Source organism: Hyaena hyaena, unplaced genomic scaffold (assembly GCF_003009895.1).
Source record: "Hyaena hyaena isolate Hyena2069 unplaced genomic scaffold, ASM300989v1 scaffold_356, whole genome shotgun sequence".
NCBI classification, from domain to species: domain Eukaryota; kingdom Metazoa; phylum Chordata; class Mammalia; order Carnivora; family Hyaenidae; genus Hyaena; species Hyaena hyaena.
The window spans coordinates 1754719-1773473 of NW_024080985.1; positions in this window are offsets into that span (position 1 = coordinate 1754719).

Consider the following 18755-nt stretch of genomic DNA (forward strand, 5'->3'; position numbering starts at 1 on the left):
TAGCACTTAGTATGTATAACTTCCCTTTTAGCATAATAAAATAAAATCTTAAGAGAAGTAGAAATGAGGAGCTTATTGAGATAGAATGGCCCCATTAACTTGGTTGAAAGCATGGTCCCTCCTCCCCCCAACCCCAAAGATTCCATAGAGGAAGTAATGACTAATGAATTTTAAACATTTGGATGTCTTAACCTCATCATGCAGCTTTTAGCTATGATGCATAAAGGTGTAACCCACCGCCCCCAGCCCCAGCCCCCATATTAACTAAAACTACTTCACCTTTAGCAGTCCATTTTAACTTAAAGAATAAGGACTTTGGGGTAATGTCCAAAGAGAGAAATGTATAAATTCAATATAACAAGAACATTAAGCCTGCCTTCCCCAGATTAGCTGTGGGTATTGGGTAAAATGCTAAATTTCCAACTATACAATGATGATAAGGATGATTTAATCCTTAAATCAGCTGAAGATGGGTAGTATAGGGAATTGGAAGACTTAATTTGAGACATTCAAGGGACAGATATTCATGTTATAATTTGCTATCCTTATATCAGTTCTTTCCATGGAAACAAAACAAAACAAAGAAAAAAAATACTTTCTCTAAAAAGAAACCTAATTTTCAGACATACTCTACAATAGGAACAACATTGTATATGTAGATATGAAGCTGTGTAGCTCTTTGGAATAGGAGCTTTGCTTTATCTTTGCAAAACCCCAATTTTCCCCTCTCCCAATCAAACTGATGAGTTTGTCATCACAGGTGAACAGATTATGCTAAATTGAAGAAATCAGACACATAAATCTACATAGTGTATGATTCTAATTATATGAAATGTCCAGAAGAGATAGAAAATGAATCAGTGGTTGCCTTGGGCGAGAAATGGAAATGAGGATTGATTGTGAATGGGTCCAAGGGAACTTATTAGTCATGAAAATGCTCTAAATCTGAGTGGGTGGTGATCGCACAACTTGGCAAATTTACTAAACAATTATTATTTGTACACTTAAAATGGGTGGATTTTGTAACCAGATTACACCTTAATACTGTTGTTTTAAACATGCTCATCGTTTTAGAATAGGTTTTTGTAATTTCCAGTTATTAAGATTTCAGCAAGGAAAAACTGTTATGAACAGGAGTTTATAATGATGTAAAGCCACTGAAAATATTCATTATTCACAGTCAGCCATTGTAAAAATGGTAATAATCTATTTTTCTATCCTTACCTGTATGATACAGATGTTTCCTTAAAAAAACATATTGACATCTAACATATCATAAAATTGTTCTGTTTTTATTTCATGTCTACTATAACATGAACATTTCTACTTCTCATATTTTTTATTTTTATTTTTATTTTCTAATGTTATTTCTTTACTTTTGAGAGAGAGAGAGAACATGAGAGCAGGTAGGGGCAAAGAGAGAGAGGGAGACAGAGAATACAAAGTAGACTCCACAGTGTCAGTGCAGAGTTGGACATGGGGCTCAAACTCTAACTTGAACTCATGAACTGTGACATCATGATCTGAGCCAAAGTGAGATGCTTAATGGACTGAGCTATCCAGGCATCCCATAATATGCTCACTTAAAATAGGACTTCAGGGTCACCTGGGTGGCTCATTTGGCTAATCTTCTCACTCTTGATTTGGCTCAGGTCATGATCCCAGGATTGTGAGATCGAGCCCTGGCTCCACACCCCCATGTCAGGCTGCTGCAGCCTGCTTAAGATTCTCTCCCTTTGCCCCTCCCCCACTCCACTTGGGCAGCCTGAGTGCACTCTCTCTCTTTACCTCCTCTGCTCCAACCAAAAAAAATAAATTAAAATAAAAAAGAATTTCCAACTGTTCCATAGTGATCAATCAAATTTGATATAATTAGCTGCTCCCTCTCCTTAATATAAGCCTTTTATAATGTGTAAATGCTGTGAGTTTTTTTCCTAAATACTCTTGTGTTTATTTACTGGGAATTTGTCTCTGATTATTTCTTTCTTAATTTCCTGAAATGGACACCACCTTATAGCCTATGGCAGAGGCCATGTTAAGTGTTTACCATATTATCCTTGAAGGCCATAGATTCCAGATGGTTTAGCTACAAGTTGGAGAAAAGCATGCTGACTTACATGTTACAGGCTGAATTGGACTCCTTAACCTTAGTGTGACTGTCCTTGGAGACTGGGTCTTTAGGGAAGTAATTAAGCTAAATGTAGGTCATTAGGGTAGGCCCTAATCCAATATTACTGGTATTTGGGAAGAAGAGAAGATTAAGACATGGCCACATAGAGAGTAGACTGTATGCAGACACACCTATACGAAGGCCAAGGAGAGAAGACTAAGAAAAAACCAACCACGCCAACATCTTGATTTTGGACTTTTTGCCTCCAGAATTGGAAGAATATACATTTTTGTTTAAGCCACCCAATCTGGTACTTTGTCAAGGCAGCCCTAGGAAACTGGTATGCAACATAGCCTATAAAGTAAAATAAAACTATATTTTTCATTTTGTTAAGCTTCTGAGATTTCTGTGTTTGTCTATTGTAACACCTAGCTTGCTTATTCCAATAACAATGAAGTATTTTTATGACTAACGAGACTGAATATCCTTTCATGTCACACATTTTTATTCTGAACAACAAATGTCCATATCTTTAGGTTAATTCTGTTTTCTTTTGGTTTTATTAAATTTCTTTGAATATTAATGTCATTATCTGTTTTTTTTATATATGCTACAAAAAATGTATTTTTTCTTCACTTTAGTTGTCTTGGTATTATTCATGTTAATTGTTTTATCATGGAGAATTTTAAATTAAAGTATTTAAAAAGTTGACTGTGGTCAATTTTCCCAATTGTTCTTTCATTGTTTCTTTTATAGCTTCTTTCTGGCAAAGAAGTCCTTCCCTACCCTAAAATCAAAGAAGTGTGTACTTGTCTCTATTTTCTGCCTTATACTTACATTCTTTTTAGAACTTAATTTACCATTTTTATAAGATGTTAGTTTCTGTCTTTAGTCTTTATTCTATCTATATTATTTTTCTGAATATACTACTTAACAATTTACTCCAGAAGACTTTACCTAATAATTCCATTAGAAATATTATCTTTTCATTATATAATTATATAGAAATATATATGACTTTCTATATCCCTGGATTTTCTGTAACATTACTATTTAGTATAGTTTAGTATCACATGGAAACAATTTTTATTTATTATATATTTATAAAATGATTTTTAAATTTTATTTAGAGTTATCCCTTTAAATTTAATGTGTTTTATTGCCTTTTTCTATGCACTTTTTAAATTCCAAATTAAGTGGAATAATTGACTTTGTCAAGTAAAAAAATCCTTTAAGATGTTGATTTTAATTGCTTTTCGATGTCAGTCACCCGCATATGAATGAAATGAAATTAGAATGAAAGAGTAACATTATTTTATTTTTTTTCCTTCTGGAGCAGGATCTTTAAATCTTCATTCCATTCAGCTTTTCTCTTTCTTGTAAAAATGCTTTCTGTCCTGTTATCCCTATAGGTTTTGCTTAGGATTTCTCTTTTGTTTTAAAGGTAGATATTTTTATTGGTCATGTTTTAAATCTGTAGTCTTATATTTTTAAAATAGTTATAATTGTTAACTATATTTTAAATTAATTGATTTCTTTGATATGGGACTATCTCACTAAAGGTTCTTTGTTTTTTTAATGTTTAAATCAAAATATATATTGAGTGCCTATTTTCCTAAGCAAATAATCTTTTCATCTAAAACGAATGACATGTATGTGGGCATAAAGTTGTTTGTTATAGTCTCACAATTTTTAGTCTTCTCTACATGTATTTTTATAGGCAACCTATTTCTTGTTCAGAGCTACTATCTATAGTTAGTAAATATTCTATTATCCAGGAATCAACCTTATTCAGATCTCTTTATCTGGTTCTGGCCTGGTCCCTTAGAAAAGATGGTTTCCATCTTCATTCTTGTAAACTTATGTTTCCCCTCCTCTTATCAAGTTCAAGCCTTCTATGGGAAAGGGTTTACTACTAAGGACATACAATTGGTTTCTTTTTCTCTTCCACCTACTACTACCATTGTCCTTAGTTTGATCCATTTAACCTTAGTTTCTGACCCTGCCAAGATTGAGACTTGGATGGAAGATAGATGAAATGAGAGGACATTTGCTTTTTTGTTGAGCAAGCTTAGAGTTTTAAACTTGGGATTCCCTGGAAGTGATAGGCTTGCACCCAGATTGTTTTTCTCTTGGATATCTTCAGGAGTTTTTTGAAGAAATCTTTTCCCCTGTTGGGGAATCTCTCAACTGTAACCTCCTTGATATGAGGAAAGTTATTTATTTTTTTTCTAGTAACTACTTTCTTCTTGGGACACAGTGATATCCAAGAATTCCATCTTCTTTTTTATCATGTATATTTGTCCTATTTAGGCAGGCTTTCCAACAGGTTGTAAGATAACAGCTCTCTTTGATGTGTGGCACATATCCGGCCCTCAGGCAACACTCATTCTTTGTCCTGGCAAACTCAAGAAATACAAACTACTCTCAGTCTGGCAGGCCCGTTGACTCCCAGAACAAGAGCCGGCCAGTCAGTCTCTCTTTCTTGCTTTTGGACCTTCAGGAAAGCAGTCAAACTTTTGCTCTATCTCCCAACTAAAACAGAGACCGTGCTTTGTTTCCCTAAAACACTTTTCTCTTGATGAAGAGGAAACATCCACCAAGAGAATGCATATAACTCTCCAAAAACCCTTTCTGGGTCATTTCCCTTCTTAGGATTAAAGTTAGGAAAAGTCCCAATACACTATACCCAAGTGTAAAGGGTTAAGAGTTACTGGCTACTAAGAATGATTTTTACTTCTAGTCCCAATAGCTGTTTTGCATTATGCCTCAACAGAAATATCTTATATATTAAGTGGTCAATCAATTTCACTGTTTCATTCATAATTTTGAGTATTCATTCTCCATATTTTTAGATCTGTCACTTGCCTATATATCTACATTTTTTAAATGTTAATTTATTTTTGAGAGAAAGAGAGAGACAGAGTGAGAGTGGGGGTAGGACAGAGAGAGAGTGAGGGAGACACAGAATCTGAAACAGTCTCCAGTCCTGAGCTGTCAGCACAGAGCCTGATGTGGGGCTTGAACCCATGAGCACCCAGATCATGACCTGAGCTGAAGTTGGACACTTAACTGACTGAGCCACCAAAGTACCCCCTGATTTATCTACATTAAAAAAATTCTAGTGATTAATTTCAGATTAAGCTTTCATTGATTCTTTTGCTTTTCTGAAGTATGGATCCTTCTGGAGTAAAGCCAGTTGAGTTTTCCTTCTTAACTTAATAATTTACTTAATAATATTTAATTCTCTAAGTTTACCTTTAACTAAAGTTTTGGTTGTACTCTAGTAAAAAAATATTTGTATGTAATATTAATAAAACATTTACTTTTGCCAGACACCATACTAAGTGCTTTACTTATACTATCTCAATGAATCCAGAGAAAACTCCGAACACTAAGGGGTTATTATTATTATTATTATTATAGTTTGTAATTATACAAACTAAGTCTTAAGGAGATAAATTAACTTACCAAATTTTACAAAACAAGTAGGTTTCAAAACAGGAATTTAATGCTAGAGAACCCTATTTCACTGCCTTATGTCATTTTGCTACTTTCCATTATTTATACTCCTTTCTTATTTCTTTGTAAAAAGTCTGTATTTGCAGTTGTGATATCTCTTTGACTAAGACTTCTTTTAAGATGAGACATTAGCATATCTCATTTAACATAGTTTGTTTAAACTTCTGTTGTTAATTTCAAATGGACTTCCATTCAATGGAGAAATTCTGGGGAGTCATTCCCCAGTGAAACTGGTAAAAATTATTAAAACAAAGATGAAAACAAAGGGAAAAAGCATTCAAAGTCTTTGGAATGGTCCTAAGTTCAAATGACAAATAAATAAAATATCTATCAATGATATCTACCAAACAAAGAAAAGCAACAATCTGTAATATTTGAATGAAGTCTGCTCTCTCCCTGCACCCACGTGGTTCAGTGAGGTGGTGGCTCCACTCTAAATTGCAACAGTCATGAACAAGACATTCTCCCCCCACCAGCTCCCAGCCAGAGGGCTTTCTTCGCAGAAGGAGCAAGACTCCAACATTTCTCATCCTGCCCCCAGATACCTGTTGCTGAGGCTAATTCCCAGATAGTGATGGCGACAGGTGAAGGCTCCCTTTCCACACTTGCAGAATGTGGGCTCTCCATTTGGCATGGCCTGCTGAGAATACTGAGGACCCAATAGCACTTCTCTAATCTTCTAAGTAGGTGAGTCCCATGCCGAGAAGAACACAGACTACTGTGTTCCCCCACCAAGCACTCAGTTATTTAAGTGAAAATATTACTCAGAGAGAAGTTTCCTGTTGTCCCCAGTCCTATATTTAAGGCCCTGAATTCGAGATTTATCTGGGGAAAGATGCAGGTCACAGAACATATAGTTCCTAATTATAGGAACTGACTTCATTAGCAACAAAGCATGGAATCGAGGTATTTCCCTAAAACCAAAAGCAGATTAAGATATCACAGTAAAAAAAACAAAAAACAAAAAAAAAAAACGTACATCAATAGCTTTGTTAATATGGACACAAACATCTTCAAAAATATACTGACTAATATATATAAATGTATAAATAGAATTATATAGTATGACCACATGGGATTTATCCCAGGGATCTGACACTGGTTTAAATCTTAAAATCACAATCAATGTAATACATCATGCCAGTAAAATTAAAAGAAATCACATGATAATCTGAATTGATGCAGAAAAACCATTTAACAAAATCTAACAGTCTTTTGTGATAAAAACACTGAACAACAACAACAAAATACCACTGAACACACTAGAAATAGAAAGGAACTTCTTCAACCTGATGAAGAGCATTTATGAAAACCCACATATGGGCAGCATCATACTTAATGGTAAAAGAGTAGATGCTTTGCCCTGAAATCAGCAACAAAAAATGGATGTCCATTCTCATCACTTCTATTCAAAATTGTACTGGGTAGAATTCTGGCCAAATCAATCATGTAATCAAGCACAATGATACTGAGCACTTGCCATAGGTAATGTGGTTCCCAAATCTCATAAAAATGAGCCTAGTACACCTGAGTGGTTCAGATAGTGGAGCATCAGAGTCTTGGTTTCGGCTCAGGTCATGATCTCAAGGTTTCAATCAAGAGTTCAAGACCTGTGTTGGGATCTGTGCTGGCAGCATGGGGCCTGCTTGGGATTCTCTGTCTCCCCCTTTCTCTGCCTTTGTCCCATTCACACTTCCTCTCTCCTTCTCAAAATAAATAAATCAACATTTAAAAAAAGATCCGAGAGGGGGAGTGTCCACGCTCAGTTCAGGGGTTCCGTGTTGCACGAAGGACTCCTGGGTGAGGTGTTGGATGATGTCATAAAGCAGATAAAAAGATGTCCTAAGCTTGCAAGCCCAGGAACACCATCCTAGGGAGAAGGGTCAGCACGATACACTTGAAAAACACAGGTAGATCACTACTGAGAAAATGTACAGCAATAAGGGCAAAGGTATAAGGCAGGACAGAGGCGGAAGCACATGGGCCTGGTGCAGCACTGGAACAAGTGACACCACACTGAGTGCGCCTGGGAGTCTGGGCTGGGTGAACCTCCAAGGGCACATCGCAGGCTGGGCCACTGTTGTCATTACTGCTGTGGAAAGACAATGTGGTTTTGTACATGTGACATTCCTTCCTGGAAACCTCCAGAAACAATAGTGAGACTTTCACGGGGCTGGAAGTCCTATATTATGCAGGTGGGAACCAAAAAAAAAAAAAAAAAAGTCTAAAAGGAAAAAGAAATAACTGATGGAGTCGGATTCTTGACTCTATCCATATGAATTTCAGGGAAAGAGATCCATGCCCACACATACATACTCACAAAAGCTGAACATAAAATAGGGAGGCTTTTGCTCAGTTTATATTGCTGTCTGTTTACCACTCTTCTATTTTGGCAAATCATGATATTGTAGAGCCATGAGTCATCTACATACTGAAAAGCACTTATTGTGGAGGATATATAAAAAATTTGACGGAAAAGAGAATGACGTTTTCTTACGCTATTATATGAGTGTCTCAGATTTTAGCATCCTGTTGATTTTTAATTCTGTATAGGCTATGAATATAGCAATAGATGAAAGGGAACCATTTATTAAAGTGCAGGGAACTTACTAGTGTGCTGCTGTTCTCTGTTGTCCACCGTTGCCATGGTAACAATATCTACTGCGCAGAAAGAAGTTGTAACTACCCACTGTTTGCATGTCTTTGGAAGGGACACGATGCTGCTAAATTGGAAGCTTCAGGGATAGGCTTCAATTAAAAATTTTCAGAAGATTATAATACTAGTTTAGGGCAGAGGGTTTTTTTAAAATATGGATATAATAGGGAGAAAAAGGGATTCATAATCATTGAATAATACGTGAGACAAGATAGGAAAAAAAGAAAAGGAGAAAGTTACGGGTTTGTGTTACCTATTTCTATAACTTTTTGATGCGATTTCTCATCACTTGAATACACAATCCCAAATTATTTGACCAGAGGAAGAACATTGACACGGCAGTGCAGTGTATTTTGACTTTGTAGAACATATTCTGTAGCTGCTTTTTATTGCAGACCATCTGCCTAATAAAACTACACTGCAGCACAATAAACTCTTGAGAGTAAATTTCTATTTGTTTTAAAGTTTGTCAGAAAAATATATATAACTAAGAGCTGTATACTGCTTTTGGAATACTATATTATTTTCTCAATTTTCAATAGTAATCCAATTTCTGTTACTTTCAGCTCAGTGGATTTTGAATAAGTGACAGAAAGTATGAGGCTTAGCTCACAGTGAAATGCTTTTCTATTGCTTCTAAGATATTTCTATCTTACTATACTGAAAGCACTTGCCGGCCTTAAATATATTTTCATTTACTCCAGACTCAAATAAGTGAGCTAGAAAATGGAGTCAGAAAGAGGAATAGCACTGAGTACTCTTTGTTCTATATATTATGGATGTGACCATGGAGTACCTGAAACCCTAATTAAATTCACCTCTTTATCCACTGCCGATCGTCATCTGCCTGTAGCTGAATGTGGTTTGACACAAACACAAGATGACACTGATTAGCCTCTCTTTAAATTTGGACTAGGAATATGAACTGAGCATTAATGTTGTATGGCAATCATGTTATATTTTCTCCTCCAGGCAGTTATTTCACATCATCGCTTCTGTCCTTAAATTTCCAACATTTCTCCGTGTCTTCACTGTCAGCTAATGAATGTATTTTCCTCTTTCTTAAAAGTAAAAACAGTAGGAAGGGAACTGCCACAGATTATTACCACCACTTTTATCCACATGGCAACAATCTAAATTATAAATTTAGTCATCTTTCCTTTTATTAAGATGAAATGTATTGGTTGGTGGGAATGCAAACTGGTGTGGCCACTCTGGAAAACAGTATGGAGGCTCCTCAAATAGTTAAAAATACAGCTACCCTATGACCTAGCAATTGCTAGGATACTCAAAGGATACAAAAATGTTAATTTGAAGGGACACATGCACCCTGATGTTTATAGCATCACTATCAACAATAGCCAAATTATAGAAAGAGCCCAAATTTCCATCGACTGATGAATGGAAAGAAAAAGTAGTACACATGTATGTACACACACACGCACACACACACAAACACACACACACACACACACACAGAGGAATATTACTCAGCCATAAAAAAGAATAAAATCTTGCCAGTTGCAAAAGCATGAATGGAGTTAGAGTGTCTTATGCTAAGCAAAATAAGTCAGAAAAAGCCAAATACCATATGATTTCATTCCTATGAGGAATTTAAGAAATAAAACAGCTGAAAACAGGGGAAAAAAGAGAGAGAGAAACAAAACAAACCATAAAATATGGCTCTTAACTATAGAGAATAAACTGAGGGTTACTGGAGGGGAGGTAAGCAGGGGGTGGTCTAAATGGGTGATGGGCATTAAGGAGGGCACTTGTGATGAGCTCTGGGTGTTATATGTAAGTGATGAATCACTAAATCCTACTTCTGAAACTATTATACTGTATGTTAACTAATACTTAAATAAAAGCTTGAAACAAAAAAAGATGAAATGTATGAGATTACATAAAGGCAATTGTTTTTATTTATGCCATATCTCCTCTATCTTACATGATTCTGCCCCAGCAATTGACCCATTTAATTCCTTCATTATTAATTTTCCTCTCAACTATAACTATAATTTGCCCATTAGGTATAATCATACTACAAAGACTACCTTTAAAAAATTCTTTTAATCCCCACACTTCTTGAAAGAAATGTTTACAGTTTCTGCCCCTAACTTCTCTCTTTCCATTCTTTTACACCAATTTCAATACAACTTTCCTACCACTTCACTGTGTCAATGTCACAAAGAATGTGACTGTTAAATTCAATGATAACTTCTCAGACCTCATCTTACTTGGCATGTCACCTGTACTGAACAATTGATCTTTCTCTTCTCCTAGAAATACATTCTTCACTGGGCTTTCAAGGAATCACAGTCTGGTTTTTCTATTTATTTGGTCTCTAAATCCAAATCTCATTTATTACACCCACCCTTCTTACCTAACTTCTTTTCATGCAAGTACCCCAAATCTCAGTCTTTGATCCTTTTCTCTATCCATTCTCACTCTTGTTGATATCATCTTGTCTCAAGCCTGTGCAGGCCATCTACATGACAACTGCTTGTAAATACTTATCTCTGGCCCAGAATGTTTCCTTAAAACTTCAGACACATCTACCCAGGTCCCTACATAATACCTCCACGTGGATGTCTAAATATATCTCATAGTTAATGTCATCATAAAGTAACTTCCAATCTCACTTTCTAAACCTGTGCATCCTGTAGATTTTCTGTGTACAGATTATAATGCCATCCTTCCACTTACTCAAGGCAAAAGCTCAGTTTTATGTTTATTATTGCTTGTTTTCCTGTTTTTTAAAAATATTTAATCATAATGTATCCAGTTTCCATTATAATAGGTTAGTACCTTGAAGTCTATTTTGTCAAATGTTAATATAGTTTTCTATTTCTTTTTGAAAAAAATTAAATCCAGTTTTTATTGTTCCAAAAAAAGCTTTGAATTAGGCTTAATTTTTTCTGAGTATATAATTCTAGGTTCCTTTTTTCCCCTTCTAACAGTTCTATTGTTTCCTGTCATTCATATTTCCTTTTTAAAATATTTTTAAATATTTATTTATTTTGAGAGGGAGAAAGAAAGCATGAGCAGGGCAGAGAGAGAGGGAGAGAGAGAATTCCAAGCTGTCTCCAAGGTCAGCATGGAGTCCAATGTGAGGCTCAGTCCCACAAACCACAAGATCACAACCTGAGCTGATACCAAGAATTGAATGCTTAACTGACTGAGTCACCTGGGCGACCCTGGCATTCATATTTTTGGAAAAATTTGCTGTTTTTTAAATATTCTATGCATTGTTTTTTTCTGGCTATATTTAAGACTTTTTTTTAATCAATAATATCAACAACTTGATTATGTAGTGCCTTTGTGTATATTTTTTAATTTTTTTTTTTTTTTGCTTGAGGGTTACTCACTTTCATAATCTGTCAATTTATAATAGCACATTTTTAGCCATTCATTGCTGAAACATTTGTCACCACTCTCTCCCTCTCTCTTTTCTTCTCTTCTTCTGGGACTTCAGTTACATCTAAAGTAGACTGATTCTAATTTTTTCTTCAGTCGTTATTTTCTCTCTGTATTTTATTTTAGGGGGTTTATTGAATATCTTCAAATTTACCAACCATTGTAAAGTCTTGATAGTCTCCCTGTGAAATTCATGTCAGACATCTAATTATCGAACTTTAGGATAAGAACTTTATGTCGGTTTAAGTCACTAAGTTTGTACTAATTTTGTTACAGCAGTAACAGGAAATTCATACAGAGAGAAAGGAGTTAAAACATACAACCTTTGGCATTTTCGATTTTTGTTGTTGTTGAGTGGTTACAGCAGGGAGGTGATGTTCAAAGTAAAAGAAAAAGAAGTTTGGCAATTCAGCTAAATTTTTTTGTTAACAGAATAACTGGAACTCCACATAAGTAGACTAATGGTAGTTTTATAGGAAGGATGTCCTTACCTATAAAAAGTCCTTAACAAGATGTCTCTGAATAAAAATTGATTATAATAAATAGTGTCTTTGTGTTTATGAAGCACATTTCCTAGGATAATATCACATGAGTTTATATAACTATCTGAAGAGATTTCATAACTTTAACACCCTGCCCCCACTTTATTAGGTAATAGCTTGTTTGTTTCACTTATATACCTCTCTACCCTGAGGCAGAAAGCAGAGGGAGAGGTGTCCTGAGATGCTGGTTACATCATTTGTAGCTGAATGACAAGTATTCTATATGTATTTTTTAATGATAAAATATATTCCATGATTTTTTAAAGGAAAAATGTAGTTTTGTACTAGATATAGAAAGCATGGAATTAGAACACTTTAATTTTCTTCCTCTACTCTCACATACCTGGCATAAATATGTAGCTTTCAATATGTGCAATAATGACTTTCAGGTAGGTTAGAGAAGATTCATCCGTTTTTAGGACTTTTTACAACATGATTAACCAAAAGACAGATACTGATTTCAGTGGAGTCAGTTGGCTTCAGCATGCACATGTTAGTAATGTAATGTAGCTCTATTTCTTTGATTTTAAGAAATTTGAGATCTCTAAATCCATGCCAGAGGCAAAGGAGTAAGGTTTAAAAGGGAACCACTCAGGGAAGCCTGGGTTATGATGTCACAGTTTGGTGAGTACAGCCCCTATTTGGGCTCTGCAATGGCAATATGGGGCCTGCTTGGGATGCTCTCTCTCTCTCTCTCTCTTTCTGCCCCCCCCCCCCCTTGGCTGTCTCTGTTTCTCTCAAAATAAATAACCTTAAAAAAACAAAAATAAAAAGGTGTCAGCTAGGTACAGAAGTGGAACTTGAAAAGTGGTCGAAGGGAGCATGAAACTGAATGAAGGGTCAGCTGAGACGTGGTATCATCTTATGTGAAAAGACCTTTTAAAAACATTGTGTAGAGGAACAGGTGATTATTAGCGTTAACTGATGAGTTACTGAATATGGCCACACGTGAGGCACAGTAATCTCATTGTAGATTGATGGATAAAGATGAGTAGGGAAAATATTGGCCAAGATGGATTTTATTGGAAACTTACATGTAGAGAGAACTGTGTTAAAATTTATGTCTAAATGTTAACAAATTTTCTTCAGATACTCTAAAGTCTCTACAAAATTGTGATGTTCTACATTCAGGATTGGTTTGTAGACTTAGGAATTGCTCATATTTTTGATAATTAGCATATTCCGATAAGGTTGTAGATATCCTACTCATATATTTGGAAATATATGTAGTTCATTGATACCCCAGTATACCATGAGTCAGTATTTGTCAGGGAAAGTAATTTAGCTACTGGAGGTTATCTGGCAGACCTAATTCGAAATTATTCCTACCATAGTATTGAATGGCAGATCTCAGAAGACTTTAGTCAAAGAAGGCAGAGTATGAGATTTTATCTAACAGCAGTTGTCTTCCTGGGGGCAGAGTAATAATCTAAAGTAGTGAATCTGTATCAGAATTACTTGTAAGCTTTTAAAATTACAGATTTCCAACCCAACTTCAGCGATTCTGATCTTCTCTATAGATCAGGGTGAGCCTAAATATTAAAAATAAACAAAACAAAAGAGAACCCCCTTCATGTGATTTTGATGTAACTAGGTTTGGGAACTACCAATCTAGAACAATAGTAATTTCCAAAGGACACAGGGACTGGAGAGTAGAGTGGCTTAATAAGGGGCATACAGACATTATTTGGGAGGTGTTTTTAAATTTTATCTAATACTTTACCTACATCTAGTAAGGTTTAGGGGTAGTGATGGCATTTCAGATGTGGGAAATTTTTAAAGATCCTTATAATTAAATAAAGATCCTCAGGTAGGTTTTACTGTCCCTTCTCATTTTTACAACTATTAAACTAAAGATTTCAAAGATGTAAAGAGGGAACCACTCAAAAATTATATGTATTCAAGGTTAAAGAAAAGAAATCACTCCACTTAAAGCAAAACAAAAACAAAAAACAAAGAAGCAAACAAGCAAAACAAATGGGGCTATATAAAACTTAAAATCTTCTGCACAGAGAGAGAAATGCTCATCAAATTGAAAAGGAAACTTACTGAATTGAAAAAAAAATAATTTAAAATCACATATCTGATAAGGGGTTAATATCCAAAATATATAAGGAACTCATACAACTCAGTAGTGATAAAAAATAAATAATCCAGTTAAAATGGGTAAATGATCTAAATAGATACTTTTCCAAAGAAGACATTCAAATGGCCAACAGGTACATGAATAAATGCTCAGTATCACTAATCATCAGGGAAATGCAAATCCAAACCACAATGAGATATCAACTCATTCTTTGAATAGCTTTCACCAAATAAATAAATAAGCAAATAAAATAAAAGTAACAAGTTTTGACAAGAATATGTAGAAAAAGGAAACTTTGTGCATTGTTGGTGGGAATGTAATTGTAGAGCCACTATGAAAACAGTATGGAAAATCCTCAAAAAATTAAGAATACAACTATTGTAAAATCCAGCAATTCTACTTCTGAGTATATATTCAAAGAAAGTTAAATCACTAACTTGAAGTGGTATTTTGCAGAATTATTTATAACAGCCAAAACCAGAGGAGCATTCTGTGTCCACTAATGAATAAATGAACAAAGAAAAGGTGGCATATATACATGCAATGAAATATTATTCATTCATAAAAAAAATTCTGCCCTCTGCGATAACCTGGATGTTCAAGGTCATTAAACTCAGGTAACAAAGTCAGAGAAAGAAAGACAAATATTGTATGATCTCACTCATATATTGGAACTTAAAGCACTAAACTCTTTGAAATGAACAGACTGGTGATTGCAGAGCAGGGGGAGGATGAGTAAAACTGGTCAAAGGGTACAAACTTCTAGTTATGAAAATAATTAAGCCCTGGGAATGTAATGTATGTACAGCACGGTCAGCATAGTCAAAACACTGTATTGTCTATTTGAATGGAGCCAAAACAGTAAATCATTTAGTAATACATACATATATGAAATCATCACGTTGTGTAACTTACACAATGCTGTATGTCAATTATATCCCAATAAGTCTGCAAGAAAGGAGAAACAAACTGAAAGGAAATTAAAAAATAAAATCAAATAAAAATTTTCACCCTGAAAAAGAAAATTACATGCTAGAAAACAGCCAAACTAAATTGTGAAGCAACATGGGGACCTTGGAGACTTTTGAGAAGCAGACGACTTAAAGGAAGATGGGAGAAGAGTTTAGATCAGTGAGCCTGTATGTACACTTTCATATTCATTTCTCATAGAGTGTTGAGGTGTTTTAGAAAGACTTCATGACTCCTTTCGAAATCTAACAAGGTCTACAATACCTTCCCTACCTTCTGTCACACAAAAGTTACAAAAGGCTAGGTTAATGCTAAGAATGGCGGCCAATGGAAGACCGCCATTGGTTTTTATAAGAGAAAGTATATGAGGAGTGCTGACATCAGAGTAAGTCTTTTTAGGCTTGTCTCAGTGAAAGATCAGCAGTGCATTTAAGTCTATTTTATGCATTACTCGTCTTGTTGTAAGAGGGATTATGGTACCTTAAGTAAAGATCTTATATCATACCTCATTCAAAGGTGCTTTAGAGAGAAAATCAAGGTTATCTGATTTGTTAATAAAATTTTACTTGAGCTGGGATTATGCTGTAAAGCCCTCTATGGGAATAATTTCTCATCCACTTAGAAAGATACTGTAAGCTGTCACTGTTATTTCCAATTCTCAGTTGTTTAACAAGGAGAAAGGTACAGTTCAAAACATGAGGAACCACACTGTAAGACATGCTATAAACCAATTTTGGAAAGATTATTTTTCTCCTAGCAGGAAACTTTAACCCTAATCTTATTGTCAGGCTATCATCCTTCCCCAGGATAGTTTGCTAGGTCACAGTGACCATGTGGCATGGTCAGAACTACTTCAAGTGTCCTCATTTAGGGCAAAGGCTATGCTCAAAGCCTTCTTCAGACTTTTGCCTTTGACAGCAGGAGAGGAAACTACATCTATATGTGTAATTTTCTATACTATAGATGTTTCTCTCTATATATTTTGTCTATAATTACATAGAGTTATCCTGAACAAAGTGCTTAAAAAGAAGCCTGATAATAAATTTGTTTTAGTCCTGGAGATTAGTTATAATGTAATAAAACATAACTCCCAAGTATTAGTTGCTTGCAACAACATAGGCTTATTTTTTGCTCATAACACTGTCCACAGTGGCTCAGCTGTGGACCTACTCCATGTCATCTTCTTTTAGGGACTAATGCTTTTTCAGCAGCCTCTTTCTGGAATATAATCAGTCATTATGCCCTTGTGGCCTAGGACAAGAATGAGAAACACTATATATCTATATACATACATACACATGTATATATACATGTATATATACAGACATATTTAAGCACACATAGACAGATACAAACATACACACATATACAGACACACATTTATGTGTGTGCCTGTTTGTGCATATACAGTGTATAATAGAGTATCACTGTAAAATATAACAAAACAATAGTTCCAGGGCCTATAAAGAAGCAAAGAGAGACCAAATATGTCTTTAATTAGCAATGTGCTGAAGCTGGCTTGCAATGGCTTACATGAGCCAATGTTTCACATGTTTCTCCAACTCCATGTTCATTAAGTGACTTCACATTGCTAGCTTGAAATCAGCCATTGGGGGAATATTTATGACACAGAAATCAGCCAGCACTGCAAATCAGGGCTCTTTGAGATCTTCATGCTCCTCCCCAACACACCACAACTTAAAATGTAGCAAAATTACAACTAACTGGTGCTCCTCAGAAAAGACTACAAAGGTTACAACTTGTAAGGCCCTGAGAGAGAAAGCATGGTGAGGATCCTCAGGAGGGATCCCCAAGCAGAAACCCTGAGGCTGTCATCTAACTTCCCATGTCACTAAGGAGGTACGCACGGAATCCATGGTCTCTCAGGGAAGAAGGTCTAGCTGCACCACCTGGCCAGTTGCAAGCTCCAAGCAAGTAACTGTAGTTCCTTTTCGAGCTCTTCTATTGCAATGTTTACACAAGAATTCTCGATGGACTCATGTATTTCAGAATGTTTATCCTTGATGCATACCACCTGCTTAAAAATTTGCAATGAAGTTAATGATCCTTTTAAATCCATGGTAGAGCAGAGACCTGACGTAAACTTTTTCATGGTATAATTGCTTTTGTAATGTGTTACTTTAAAAAAATGCCACACTAGCTGCTTCAGAATATATTTCTTAGGTAACGCTCATTCATAAACATTCCATCAGTATGGAATAGTAAATATTTTTAATTACTGCTTTGAAATTCATTCTGAGTACATTTATATTTATCCCTCTATATAAGGATAAGATTTAGGTTCTGTCTTCATATATGGCATCAGCAGCAGCAGAAAGAAAATATATTAAAAACCTACATTTAAGTTATTAAAATTTTTATACAACTTTAACTACAAAATTGCTCTAAATATATCCACACTAAAACTCTTCTTGAGACATAATCACATTACATGTAATGTCCTGGCTATGGATATTACATATCCATATGAAAAATGGAAAAATGATCTAGTTTCATTCTTCTACATGTTGCTGTCCAGTTCTCCCAGCACCATCTGTTAAAGAGGCTGTCTTTTTCCCACTGGATACTCTTTCTCGCTTTGTCAAAGATTAGTTGGCTGTATACTTTTGGGTCCGCTTCTGAGTTCTCTATTCTATTCCATTGGTCTATGTGTCTGTTTTTGTGCCAATACCATCCTGTCTTGATGATGACAGCTTTGGAGTAGAGGCTAAAGTCTGGGATGGTGATGCCTCCCATTTTGTTTTCTTCTTCAATATTACTTTGGCTATACGGAGTCTATTGTGGTTCCATACAAATTTTAGGATAGTTTGCTCTAGCTTTGAGAAGAATGCCGGAGCAATTTTTATTGGGATTGCATTGAATGTGTAGATTGCTTTGGGTAGTGATGACATTTTAACAATATTTATTCTTCCTATCTATGAGCATGGAATGTTTTTCCATTTCTTTGTGTCTTCTTCAATGTCCTTCATAAGTTTTCTATAGTTTTCATCATACAGATCTCTTATATCCTTGGTTAGGATTATTCCTAGGTATTTTATGTTTTTTTTTTTTGTGCAATTGTGAATGGGGTCATTCACAAAAACTACTCAAAATGGATAAAGGACCTGAATGTGAGACAGGAAATCATCAAAGCCCTAGAGGAGAAAACAGGAAACAACCTCCTTGACCTCAACTGCAGCAATTTCTTACTTGACACATCCCCAAAGGCAAGGGAATCAAGAGCAAAAATGAACTATTGTGACCTCATCAAGATAAAAAGCTTCTGCACAGCAAAGGAAACAATCAATAAAACTAATAGGCAACTGATGGAATGGGAAAAGATAGTTGCAAATGACATTATCAGATAAACGGCTAGTATACAAAATCTATAAGGAACTCACCAAACTCCACACCTGAAAAACAAATAATCCAGTGAAGAAATGGGCAGAAGAC